General features: G+C 42.8%; 1 protein-coding gene across 7 annotated transcripts in view; it reads left to right on the plus strand.

Moving 5' to 3' along the window:
- Positions 1-13,660, plus strand: part of POU6F1 (POU class 6 homeobox 1) — a 66,722-nt gene that overhangs the window by 10,478 nt on the left and 42,584 nt on the right. For 3 of the 7 annotated variants that reach the window (XM_042449441.1, XM_042449440.1, XM_042449442.1), the window contains exon 1: positions 12,044-12,285. The exons of 1 other annotated variant lie outside the window; for it this stretch is intronic. The gene's annotated coding sequence lies outside the window, so the exon portion shown is untranslated. Of the gene's footprint in view, positions 1-12,043; positions 12,286-12,342; positions 12,398-13,660 lie in introns of those variants that run through there. 3 more of the 7 variants (XM_042449446.1, XM_042449445.1, XM_042449450.1) reach the window with 3 other exon arrangements.

Raw genomic sequence — 13,660 nt, forward strand, 5'->3', positions numbered from 1 at the left:
CTTCTTCCCCTCCACTTCTTCTTCCCCCTTCCTCTTGTTCTTCCCCTTTCCCTCCTCCTCTTCCCCTCTTCTCTTTTTCTTCCCCTCCTCCTATTTTTATCTTTTTCTTACTTTTCTTCTTTCTCCTCCTTTTCTTCTTTCTCATTCTCATTCATTTTTCTCCTCCCCCTTCTTCCTCCTCTGTTGTTGTTGTTGTGTACCTTCAGCTCCTTTCCAACTTATGAGGACCCATTGAAATGCCCAAATGTGCTTTGTGTGTGTTTTGGAATAGAAGGGGGTGGCTTGGCCAGAAAGGGAAGTACATTTCTGCCATCTGTCTAGGAGTAATGGCAAAATGTCCTCCATTTTGATCATGTCTAAGAAACATGCATTTATATTAACATTTTTTTTTAAAAAAATCATCACATTTCTTGCGTGTCCTCCATGCAAAAAAAAAAAAAAAATATGTGTGTCCTACATTTTAAAAATTTGTCCTACATTTGTCCCGGTTTGGAGGTCCTGACTTATGGCAACCCTAATTGCAAGTGGATTTCCTGTTTAATGTATCTCAGAAACTTCCATTATTATTATATGCACCTGCTAGATTACTGACTGGAACCAACTATGGGGCCTGTATTCTACCATTTCTTAAACAACTACATTAGCTATTGATCCATTTCAGGAGAAAATTCAAAGTGCTGGTTGGTGCCCTAGGTTGGGACATTCCTGCCCCAAGCATCTTGTGTGAATCTGGGATACTATCTTTCAGGTCCCTCTACTATCTGAATTCAATTAGATAAGTAGTGGAAGGCAAGTGTTTTCAGTGATGGCATCACATCAATGGAATGTCTTCCTCTAGGAAATATTCTTAGTGCCAATTGAATGATGTTCTTCCAGCACCAGCACATGAAGACATTTTTACTCACATGTCTCACCATGCAGCTAAATAATTTTTTGATCTATTTCCTTGGCTTTATGCCAGTTTTTCATGACACTATACTCCTTTGTGTTTGTTTTCTGATATAGTTTTATATTAATGGGGTTTTGGGGGGGGGGGTTGACCATATGTTAGTCTGGAAGTTCTACTGAATCTTTTCAAAAAGATGAAATAAATAGATGTAAAGAACTCCCAATTTCTATATTTGAAATATATTTATTCAACCCACACTAGTTATTACTGCAGACATGGTACAACAGCACAGTTCCATAATGTCCCATTGTTGGCATTAGGAAAGAAAAGGGTCTACATTAGGGATGGAAAGAATGTGTGAAGATTCAGGAGCTTCTTGAGTGTCCAGAAATCCTGATGGGGCAAATCCTGGCACAAATATTTTTTTCATTTCTCCAGTTCATGTCTTCAAAGTGTCTGTGTGTGTCTTCAAGTCTCCTGTCAACTTATGTTGACCCCATGAATTTCATAGAGTTTTCTTAGGTAAGGAATCCTCAGGGGTGGTTTGCCAGTTCCTTCCTCTGAAATATAGCCTACAGCACCTGTTATTCATTGGCAGTCTCCCATGCAAGCACTAACCAGGGCTGACCCTACTTAGCTTCCACAATCAGACAGGATCTGGTGCCTTTAGGGCAGCAGTTCCCAACCTGAGCTCTATGAAGCCTAGGGCTCAGTGAATCAAGAAGGTTGGGAACCCCTACTTTATGGTATACAGTACTGGAGGACCCCCACCTCCATGGCAAGGCTCACCATTTTCTCACCTTTGGAGATCCCGGAGGGTGATGTCATAATTGGGCACCAGTGACATCACAGGGGTTGGCAATCACCCAGTGTGGTAACTAATAGTGTCTCTCCTCTATTGACCTCCTCCCATACCACATCATACAGAATCTTTAGGAATTTTTTTTGTACTAATGTGCACATGGCACATGAAAGATAGATTAGATTCGTGGGTGTTTGTTATTGTTGCTAACTGCCCTTGAATCAACCAAAACTCCAGTACTTTGCTTAAATCTTGTACATTCATTAGACTGTGACCTCCCTTATTACGCTAGTCATTTTCTTCTCTTTCTACTACCATCAACCTTTCCTAGCATTATTGTTTTTTCTAGTGAGTCATGCCCTCTCATACTGTGGCCAAAGTAAGACAACTTCTATTTGTTTGTCTTGGCTTTTAGGGTTATTTCAGGCTTGATCTATTCAAGGACCCATTTGTTCATCTTATGGGCCATCCATGGTATCCTCAGCACTCTTCTCCAGCACTACAACTCAAATGAGGTTATTTTCTTTTTATCCACTTCCTTCACTGTCCAGCTCTCACATCCATATATAGTGACTGGGAATACCATGACCTGGATGATTCTAACTTTAGTTCTCAGTTGTCATATATAATTGACGAAATGATACTACTTAAGGGCTAAAGTAGACATAACAGGAGCAGAATTCAAAGACATGGCTGGGTTAGCCTGGATCAGTATGCAAGGGGATCTTGTAGCACCTTTGAGACTGCAGGGAAGAAGCTGGTAGCATAAGCTTTCTGTAGATTTACATCTCTACTTCATCAGAAGCACTTCACTCCATGTATCTGATGAAATCGACTTAGGTCTATGTAAATGGAGCAGGCAGTCCAGCTTATTTATTCATTCACTGTCCTGTCCTGTTCATATATTAATAGTGTCTGACTAATTATGATAAAAAGTTTGGGGAGATGAAGGCTCTGGCAGAGTGGAGCTGAATTGAATCTCTGAAGTTTGTGCCATAGGAGATGAGAGTGTTTGCCGTCTGATAGATCAATGGTGCTAAATAAATAAATTGGTGGTGGTGATGGCGATGATACAGGCTTAATGCTGCTCCTTGGATTTTCCCACAAGGACCATACAAATAAACTGCTGTGTTCTGATGGATTTACATTATTCATGTTATGGGGTTGCTGTTTTATTGCTTTTAACAAGTTGTTGTTATGTAATGATTGTTTGTCTCTGTTATATGCACTTGTTTTAAAATAGAAATGTTTTTTTTTTACATAACAGACTTCTCTAATTGCCAGACTCAGCACCATAGAGATGTTTGATTCCCTTATAATGGGATATCTGAATGGATGTTGATGATTATATTTATAGCCCACCTTTTTCCCAGCCCAGAACTCAAGGTATCTTGCAAAAGTTAAGAGATACAGCTTCTTTTTTTAAAAAATGTTGTTGTGTGCCTTCCAGTTATTTCCATCTTATGACACTCCTAAGGTAAACTCATCATGGTGATTCAACACTTAGGTAATTCCTACTGAATCAATGGGTCTACTCTAGTACATCATCAATAGGTTTCAGGCCATATCTAACACAATCCTGTCCCTATCCTTGTGACTTGAACATACTGAACACATCAGGATCTACTTTTGAGCAAACAGTTTTTCTGACTAGTTCTAACATTGTGGAAGTTTGTTATTAACTTCCCTCGAGTTGGCCCCAACCCTTGGTGGCTCTGTGGGTGAGACATCTCCAAGACTCCCTGTTCTCTACTTGTTTTGCTTTGGTCCTGTAAATCCATGCCTGTAACCTCCCTGATTGAGTCTATCCACCTGGCATGCTGTCTTCCTCTCTTTCTGCCACCTTCTACCTCCCTAGCCTTACTGTCTTTTCCAATGAGTCATGCCTTCTCATGATGTGGCCAAAGTACGACAGCCTCAGTTTCGTCATCTTGGCTTCCAGGGAGAGTTCAGGCTTGATCTGATCAAGGACCCATTTGTTTGTCTTTTTGGCTGTCCACAGCACTCTTCTTCAGCACCACATCTCAAATGAGTTTACTTTTTTTGTTGTTGGATTTCTTCACTGTCTAGTTCTCACATCCATATTTGGTGATGGGGAATATAATGGCTTGTGTGAGTCTGACTTTAATGCTTGGTTGTATATCTCTACACTTTAAAATCTTGTCTAGGCCTCTCATGGCTGCTCTTCCTATTCCTTGCCTTGATCCAAGGCATGGGAACTCTTTATTTCAATTTCCTCATTATCTAGGTTGAATTTATGTAGATCCTCCATGGTCATTATTTTTGTTTTCTTTATCTTCAGCAGTAAGCCTGCCTTTGCGCTTTCTTCTTTGATCTTCCTCAGGAATTGTTCCAAGTCTATGATGTTTTCTGCCAGTATTATGGTGTCATCCACATATCTTAGCTCATTGATATTCCTATCTCCTATATTCATTCCTCCTTCTTCTGAGTCTAAACCTGCACTTTTATGATATTTTCTGTGCACAGGTTGAACAAGTAGGGTAATAAAATGCAGCCTTGCCTAACCCCTTTGCCAATTGGGAACCATTCTGTTTCTCAGTATTCTGTTCTAACAATAATCTCTTGTCCTAAGTACAGATTTTTCATCAGAACTATTAAATGGAGGTTTGTTGTTGTTGTTGTTAACCACCCTTGAGTCGATCTGTGGATGGGACATCTTTAAGACTCCCTGTCCTCCACTTCTCTGCTTAGTTCCTGGAAACTCATACCCGTCACCTCCTTAATAGAGTCCATCCATCTAGTATGCGGTCTTCTCTTTCTACTTCCCTCCACCTTTCCTAGTATTATTATTTCTTCCAAAGAGTCATGCCTTCTCATGATGTGTCCAAAGTTTGGCAGCCTCAGTTTTGTCATAATGGCTTCCAAGGAGACCTCAGGTTTGGTCTGTTCTAGGACCTATTTGTTTATCTTTCTAGCTGTCCACAGAGTCCTCCATGCCCTTCCCCAGTACCACATCTCAAATGAGTTGATTTTTTTACTGTACCTATTTCAGGAAGTGCCATTTAGGAACAATGAGTATGAAAATATCTTTTGACCAGACAAATCCTAAACCTTCTGATCAGTAGCCTCCAGACACTTGCTATTTAAGTTAACTTCGTCAGGGTAATGAAGAATATGCATGTGAGGTTATTATGCAGGCACTTAAATAATTCATGAACTTAAAATAGCCTTCATCTTCAAAATGGTGGGAAAGGGGTCTGGAGTTAAGCCAGGTTGACAGCAGGGTGAAGTTACAATATAAAAAGCACCATGGAAAAAGGTTGGCCACTTGAAAATAGTAGCATTTGGAAGGCAAGCGATAGATTGCCAGCAATACCTGTTGTAAGAAGCTACTGGACTAACAACCAAACAGAAGTCTGTCTGGGAAATACATTGGACAGGGCTGGTGGCAGTGTTATGCCCAAGATTGTAAGGGCAACCTGTTTATCCTGAGAGCGTGTAATGAGAACCTCTCCCTCCGTGGACCTATTCACAGCAAGGCTGAGAAAGACATTGAGACACCAAATTTGGTTTTAAACACCATGCATGTAACATTTATTGAATCACACAAGTAACACAACCATTGATTATCAAGAGCTTTCACTCACACATTCATACAATACTCACACACACTTTCCTTCCGCCGAACATTGATCAGTTGTTCTCGAAGGCTGGGGATGACACCGTTGCCGCGGTAGATGCCAACTCTGGTGCATCTGCTGTGGCTCGGCACCAAGGCAGAGCCCATCAGTGGTGATATGTAGACCTTCTGCCCACCTTGTCCTTGGCTCTAGGTTTATTTAGTGCCAGTAACAATGCCTAAGAAACTGCCTATCTTTTCATCTGAGATTTTGCATATCTTTAGAATGATTAAGGCATTTGAACAATAGCCACTCTAATTCAAATTTAGCTTTGATTCCAGGAACTAATATGCATGTGCCTGTATGTACTGGTAAAAGTGTTCAGAACATTTGAAAATAAGCACCAAGGTATTACAGATGGAAAAATATGTCTGTAAAGAATGACACCTGTCAAAGAAAGACATGGTAGAAATTTATACACAATGATGGTTTTGACTGTGAGGAATATAATTTCAGTTATGGAAAACCGAAAGAGGCAGTATGTAAATTGGAGTACAGATTTCTCAGCAAAGGAATAATGAGAGCTGTGAAGAATTGTTACAGAAAGTGTTACATTGCAATCAGATTGTGTGTGTGTATCTGTGTGCATGTGTGAAAGAGAGAGAGAGAAGCTTAATTTCCTTGAGCTATTAATTTGAGTATAATTTCCCCCCTTTCTCTGCCCAAAGTCATTTACTAAAGAAGAAAAATCTAGCAGTGTTTCAGAAAGAATTCTGCTGATATTTGAGATGAGTTCCAATGAATGTGCTCCATTTTACTAGATGTATTCCTGTATATTAATAGTATGCCAATGTATGCAAATGAGCCTGAAATTCAACAAGATGGAAGTATTTAAATATTCATAATCACCATGCAGCATATGCAAATGAAGATCTCTGCCGAATTGCAGTACGATGTTTCAAAAGCAGCTGTACCAGAGCAAAAGCAGTTTATCATAATGGATTCAGTTGTTAATGAAAATGTTGACAGTGTTAGTCAGGTATATGTTAGCATTTGGATGTACGTTATTCATATTTGCTTCTTGGAACCTGATTTGAGACAAGGATTCTTCTCCAAGCAGGCATTTAAGCATAGGCTTAGATTTGGGGGGGAGCTTTTATTTATACACTTAGAAGATTTAAATATCTGGAAGCTATAGGTTCAAATCTCAAGCTGGTCTTTTTCACCCAGCGGTCTTGTTATCGTAATTAATTTACCTGCACAACAGCATGAGTCCACTTGTTTTCCAAAGGTGAAGCAAGCTGACTGGATTGGGGAAGTCGGGGTGACACTGACAGGTACTTTATGACATTCAAAACTGCATGATGATTTGTAGAGAATGGTATAAGGAATATATATATAGCTGAAACTGCTATTTAACTAAGTATTTGACAAGACATGGTCCTCAGCTCAGCTCAGCACACCAGCTTCACATATAGAAAATCTTAGGCTGCTGCCACACTGCAGAATTAATGCACTTTGACCCTGCTTTAAGTATCATGGCTCAATGTTATGTAATCCTGGGATTTATAGTTTGTTGTGGCACCACATCTCTCTGTCAGAGGAGGTTAAATATATCACAAAACTACAAATCCCAGAATTCCCAGATGGCAAAGTGTTATGAAACTGCATTGATTCTGCAGTGTAGATGCAGCCTTCGATGCATCCACTGGGAGGTAGAATAGGGAAAGAACTGATTGGATACTCTGGAAAGCAGTTACCATTGACAGTACTGATCTTGGTATAAGGAAATTTCCTAGGTCATTCACACTGGCTTTATGTGTCGCGGCAGAGAGAGACGCAGAGACAGGAATGGGGGTGCAAAGCTTCTTCTGCTGGCCAGGTCTTGGCCAGCTCCTTTTATTGACATCAGGGTTACATTAGGTTTTACATTATCTCACTGTACATCAGAAGGCAATTTGCGGAATCAGGGACCAATGTGTACTCAGGAGATTTCTAATTAGCAAAGGGGAGCAGGGTGTGTACACTGTCTCAGCCGAATCAACATGGGCTTATCCAATCACGGATAAAGCATTGTCTACCAGAAGGCAATCTACCATAATCCTATGGTCTGCCAGTAGGGTTATCACATTTCAATCTTGGTAAACATTGCTATCCTGGGAGGGGTCGCATCCTCTGGGCTTCCCAGGGGATGCCACATTTATGAACATACCTTACTACTGTAATTTATTTTGTTCTCTTTCCTTTTGGAAATCCTTTGTGTATATGTAACCCCCCCATGAGAGCCACCATGACATAGTGGTTTGGTTTGAGTGTTGAACTGGGAATCTGGAGGACAAGGTTCAAATCCCAGCTCAGCCAAGTAAACCAATAGGGTGCTTTTGGCACGTCACACTCTCTCAGCCTCAGAAGATGACAATGGAAACTCTCTTTTGATGAAACTTGTCAAGAAAACCCCAGGATGGGCTCACCGTAGAGTCACTGTAAATTGGAAATGACTTGAAGGCACAGAATAAGAACAAAACTCCTGTGCATATTGGTTTGGCTCAGTGGGTTGTGTCTGTCTATCTATCTATCTATCTATCTATCTATCTATCTATCTATCTATCTCTATAGAGAGAGAGATTTAAAGCACAATTGTGTGTTCTTTCTCTTTTTCTTCCTTCCACTTTACCAAGTATTATCATCTTTTATAATGAGTCATGCTGTCTCATGATGTCCAAAGGACGATATCTTGTTTGGTCATTTTGGTGTGGTGGTACAGACCTCCCCAAAAGGGAGGCCTGCTGGCGCCTTTATTTTCCCCTGCAGGGAAGCTGCAGCCATCAAACCATACGGCTTCCTTGCGGAGGAAAAAGAACCCGCAAAAAGCGGGTTCTTTTTGTGCCACCATTGTGATGCCCGAGTGCACCAATGGTGCACTCGTGACATAAGCATGGCGCGATGTGTGGACACTATGCATCCGTCATGTAACAATGGCAGTGCCCGTATACACAGGGTGCTGCCATTGTTACAGTGCCATGCCGTACTAGGGTTAAGGACCGTGCGGTTGCTGCACAGTGCCAGCACAGAGCATTTTGTGCGTCTGTACCGCGCCATAGTCTCCTGGGAAAAGTTCAGGCTTGATTTGCTCATTCATTTGTCTTTTTGGCAAAAAGTCCGCCAGCACCACATTTCAAACAAATTGATTTCCCTCTTGTAAGCTTTCTTTACTGTCAAACTTTCACAATCATATATAGAAATCATAAATAGTATAGCATGGACAATCCTAATGTTGGTATTCAGTGATACATCTTTACACTTGAGAAGATCTTACCCTGTTCCTTCATTTCTGCCCTTCCAAATCCTAGTCTTCATCATCCACTTTGGAAAGTCTTGTAAATCACATGGTCATTATTTTTGTTTTGCTCAATGAATATGCAGTGGAAAGCGAATGGGGGAAGAATTCTACTCTAAACCAGCAGGATTTATTTAAGGGTGAATTTGCCATTCAGCAACACGATCTATTTCCAATCAGGAACACATCATGCCCATATGATGAAAGAAAAAGACTCACTAGAAAAGATAACACTTGGTAAAGTTTAGGGCAATAGAAAAAGAGGAAGACTGTATACCAGATGAATAGATTCAACCAGGGAAGCCACAGTCCTGGAATCTGCAGGACCTGGGCAAAGCAATTGAGGGTAGGGAGATTTGGACGTGCTCATTCATAAGGTCACCATAGCACAAAGTCAGCTTGAAGGCAGCTACCAACAACACAGATCCAGTCGGTCTGCTATAGTTGGGTCTGGCACTTGGAATTAGACTACTGCATACCAACTGAACACGTCTGAGGAAGTGGGCTGGAGTCCACAGAAAGCTGCTGGCAAGTAACTTGCTAGTTGCTGAGGGGCCTCAGAAACTCCCTATTTGTACTGTAACAGACTAAAACAGCAACAGATCTGAGACTATAGAGTTTATCACACTGGGGCTAATTTCAGCATTAAAGAGAGAGTAAAGCACATTTAAAGCATCCCGTAAATAAAGCAAAAATGGCAAGTAATTGCACAAATGATTATCACACACAATTGCGCAAATAAAGTGATATCGGAAATGCACTGTTGCTGAAATCTCAAAAGCAAAAAGATGCATGTTAATGCTTTTTTGTGTCCACTTTAATGGTAGGTTTTGTGTGATGTCGTGTGAAACTGTTTCACATAATTACATAGAATTATAGAATCACAGAATCATAGAGTTGGATCTCCTTCGTGTGATAAACTCCTATGTGAAAGAAATTCACATAGTTCATAAAGAAGTTATAGCATAAGCTTTGGTAGATTTGACCTACTTCCTCAAACATGTAAACCAATGCATAGACCAAGTCTACGAAAGGTTATGCTACAACCTCTTTTGCACAGTTAGTGTCAAAGGTACTACAAGATCCCTTTGCAGATTTGGCCTGCTTCCTCATGGACTTGCCCCACTTCCTTGTGGATTTGATCTGCTTCCTCATGGATTTGCCCCACTTCCTCGTGGATTTGATCTGCTTCCTCATGGACTTGCCTCACTTCCTTGTGGATTTGATCTGCTTCCTCATGGACTGGGTCCACTTCCTCAGGGACTGGGTCCAAATCTACCAAAGCTTATGCCACAACTTCTTTCACACAGTCTCAGATCTGTTGCTGTTTTAGTCTGTTCATTGTGGACTGGGTCCTCTTCCTTGTGGATGTGGTCTGCTTCTTAGAATCATAGAGTTGGAAGAGACCACAAGGGCCACCCAGTCCAACCTCATTCTGCCATGCAGGAACTTTCAATCAAAGGATCCCTGACGGATGTCCATCCAGCCAATATTTAAAGACCTCTAACAAAGGAGACTCCACTACTCTCCGAGGGAGTGTGTTCCACTGTTGAACAGCCCTGACTGTCAGGAAGTTCCTCCTAATGTTGAGGTGGAATCTCTGTTCCTGTATCTTGCATCCATTGCTCCATGTTCTAGTCTCTTGAGCAGCACAAAACAAGTTAGCCCCCCTTCTCAATATGACATCCCTTCAAATATTTAAACAGGGCTATTATATCACCTCTTAACTTTCTCTTCTCTTCATACACTTGGTCTGCTTCCTCACAGGCAAAGGAGATGATCAGACAGGGGGAAAAGTCATGAGTAAAAGACATACTCCCGGCAAAGTATCACAATTGTGTTGAAGATTTTCAAACATAATACGCTTATCCAGGACTTAACCCATGAAGATCCAGGAATGCTCCAGCAAAAAACCATTCATAGGGAAGTCTCGGATATGGTTTGTTGGTGGAGCATTCCTGGATCTTCACAGGATAAGTCCTGGATGAGCGCAATGTCATATGAAAATCTCCAATGCAATCGCGCTACTTTGCCAGGAGTATGTCTCTCCCCCCCCTCCTGATTTTCCTGTCTTGATAATCTCCTTGGTCTGCTTCCTTGTGGACTTGGTCTACTTCTTTGTAGACTTGGTCTGCTTCCTTGTACACTTCATCTTCTTGGTCTGCTTCCTCGTAGATGTGGTCTACAGTACTTGGTCTGCTTCCTCATAGACTTGGGCTGCTTCCTCACAGAGTTGCTGTACTTTGCCTCCTCACAGGCTTGGTCTGCTTTTCCTAGATTTCTAGACCAAACCTATCAAAGCTTCTGCTCCAGCTTCTGTCCCACAGCCTCAAAGGTGCTACAACATCCCAGACTAACACATCTCTGACAGCAATAGGGAGACACCCAACTGTCCCACCTCTTAATCCACACACCCTTCAGTTTGGCTGGTTTCCCTCCCTATGATATAGAAATCATAAATAGTGTGGCATGGACAATCATAATTTTGGGAGAATTCAAAGCTATAACTGTGTTAAGTTTGTAGGATCAGTATGTGGAGAGCCCTTGTATCCCCTTTGAGACTCACTGAAAGAAAGAAGTGGGCAGCATGAGCTTTCCTAGACTGAAGTCTACTTCTACATTTAAGAGATAAGTCTAGAAAAAGTCATGCTGCCCACTTTTCTTTCAGTGAGTCTCAAAGGGGATACAAGGTTTCTCTACATTATTATTATTATTATTATTATTATTATTATTATTATTATTATTATATCCAAATGCATCTGAGGAAGTAGAGTTAAGTCTAGGAAAGCTGATGCTGCCAACTTCTTTCTTTCAGTGAGGCTCAAAGGGGCTACAAGATCTCTCTGTCTAGATTAGTACCCAGACTGTTGGGGGCAAATTAGCTTACTTGCTAATTAGCTTACTTGCTGTTCACCGCTATGATATTTGGAATAGCGGTATATAAATAAAACAAATTATTATTATTATTATTATTATTATTATTATTATATCCAAGTACATCTGAGGAAGTAGATTTAAGCCTAGGAAAGCCTATGGTTCCTACTTCTTTCTTTCTTTCAGTGAGGCTCAAAGGGGCTACAAGACCTCTCTACATCATCATCACCATTATATATCCAAATGCACTTGCGAGAGATTCAGAGGGGCTACCAGCACTCTCTCTACATCATCATCATCCACATCATGCTGTTTATCCAAATGCACTTGAGGAAGTGTCAAAGGGGCTACAAGGTCTCTCTAGTACAATGATATTCTATAGGCGAGCTGAAGAAGCAGAAGCCCCACTTTCCTTGTGGGCTGGAGTCATGAGTGGGAAAAGGGGCTGGGGATGGAAGGGAGGAGGAGGAGGAGGGGTGTCCCTCCCCTCGCTCTCCCTTTGCTGCTCCTGCTCCGTGCGCCGCCTAGCGTTCCCCGGGCGCCGCTGCAGCCTGCGGCAAAGGCCTCTCTCTCTCTCTCTCTGCATAAATTATGTTCATGACGCAGAGGCCGGCGCCCCCGGAGCCTGCCTTCCTCGGGGTCCCTCTCTCTGCCCCCCCAGCCGGGGAGGGGGATCGGGCCGCGCTGCTGACCCTGCTGCTGCTGCAGGAGGGCTCCAGCCCCAAAGGGCCCCGAGGGGAGGAACAGCAGCAGCAGCAGCAGGAGGAGGAGGAGGAGCCCCTTTGGGTGCGACGCTGTGTCTGTGAGAGGCATCTTTAATTATTCCTAAGGAAGGGGGGAGGAGAAGAAGGAAAAGGGGGCAGAAGGGCTTTATGAAAAGGGGGACCTGCTTGGAGGCTTGGAGGGGCAAAAGGGTGAGTGGGGGGCCCTGGACGGAGGGGCTCCGGCGGTGAATATGCAATGGCCTTAATTAGCATAATTTATATATTTATGATAAAGAGAGAGAGAGAAGGGGGAAGAGAGGGAGCAAGGGAAGGGGCAGAGAGAGGAGGGATGGCTAAGGGGAGGAGAGGAGGGTGGGGGGTTTGGGGGGCTGGAAGGAGGTTTTGAGGGGGCTACACTGGGGCTGGAAGGGGTGGGAGACCCAGGGGTGGGAGGGAAGAGGGACTGCTGTTGCAATGAAGGGGGTACCCCAAAAAAGAGGGATTCGTATTGCAAAAAAATAAAAGGGGGGCTTGATATAGGATTGGTGTTGCAAAAAACCGGGATTACGTGTGGCAAAAAGAGAGGGGTTGGTATTGCAAAGAGAAGGAGTTTGTATTGCAAAAAGGGGCTGGTAATGGGGGGAAAGAGAGATTGACGTTGCAAAAAAGGGGGCCAAGTGTGGTAAAAAGAGAGGGGTTGGTATTGCAAAGAGAGGGGGGTTGTTGTTGCGGAAAAGAGGGTTAACATTACCCCCCAAATTGGGTCAGTATTGCCAAAGGGGGGTGTTGATAGTGCAACCACAAAAAGAGAGAGGGAGCCAGGGGTCTGGTGTGGAAGGGGTCGGTGGTCAAGGGGGCTGGGGTTGCCTCCTGAGGGAGGGAAGTGGGGCTGAGGGAGGGGTGGCGAGGATGGGGGCGCCCCCTGGAAATGGGGCGCTTCTTGTGCCCTTCTGCGAGGAGGGCTGCTTCAGGGCCGTCTCTAGCCCCGGCCCTTCACCTCAGCCCTCCTTTGGGGACTGTGCCTCTGTGTATGGACGGGCAGCAGGGAGGAAGGCGCGGAAGAAGCGGGAGTAGCCCTCCCGAAGTGGGCCTGGGCTGGAGGAAGGGCACCCCAAGAAAAGGAGGCAGAGGGCGGGAAAGGGCGCCCTGAGGGGAGGGGAGGTGGCAGCCAGAGCTTCATCACTGGAGCCACAGCTCAGCCCTCCAGCCTCTCTTTATTTGAGGAAGGGAGAAATACATCCTATACACACACACACACACAATACTGTAAGTATATGTATAGTATATATACATATTCTTCTTTTCAAATATACAGTACTATATACATATGCATATATATATACACACACACTCATATAAATATGTATGTATAAATGTATTTGTATGTGTATTACATATTCTCCCTTTCAAATATCTAATACTGTATATGTATAATATATACAGTACTGTAATGTATATATATATATATATATA

The sequence above is a fragment of the Sceloporus undulatus genome, chromosome 2 (assembly GCF_019175285.1).
Source record: "Sceloporus undulatus isolate JIND9_A2432 ecotype Alabama chromosome 2, SceUnd_v1.1, whole genome shotgun sequence".
NCBI classification, from domain to species: Eukaryota; Metazoa; Chordata; class Lepidosauria; order Squamata; family Phrynosomatidae; genus Sceloporus; species Sceloporus undulatus.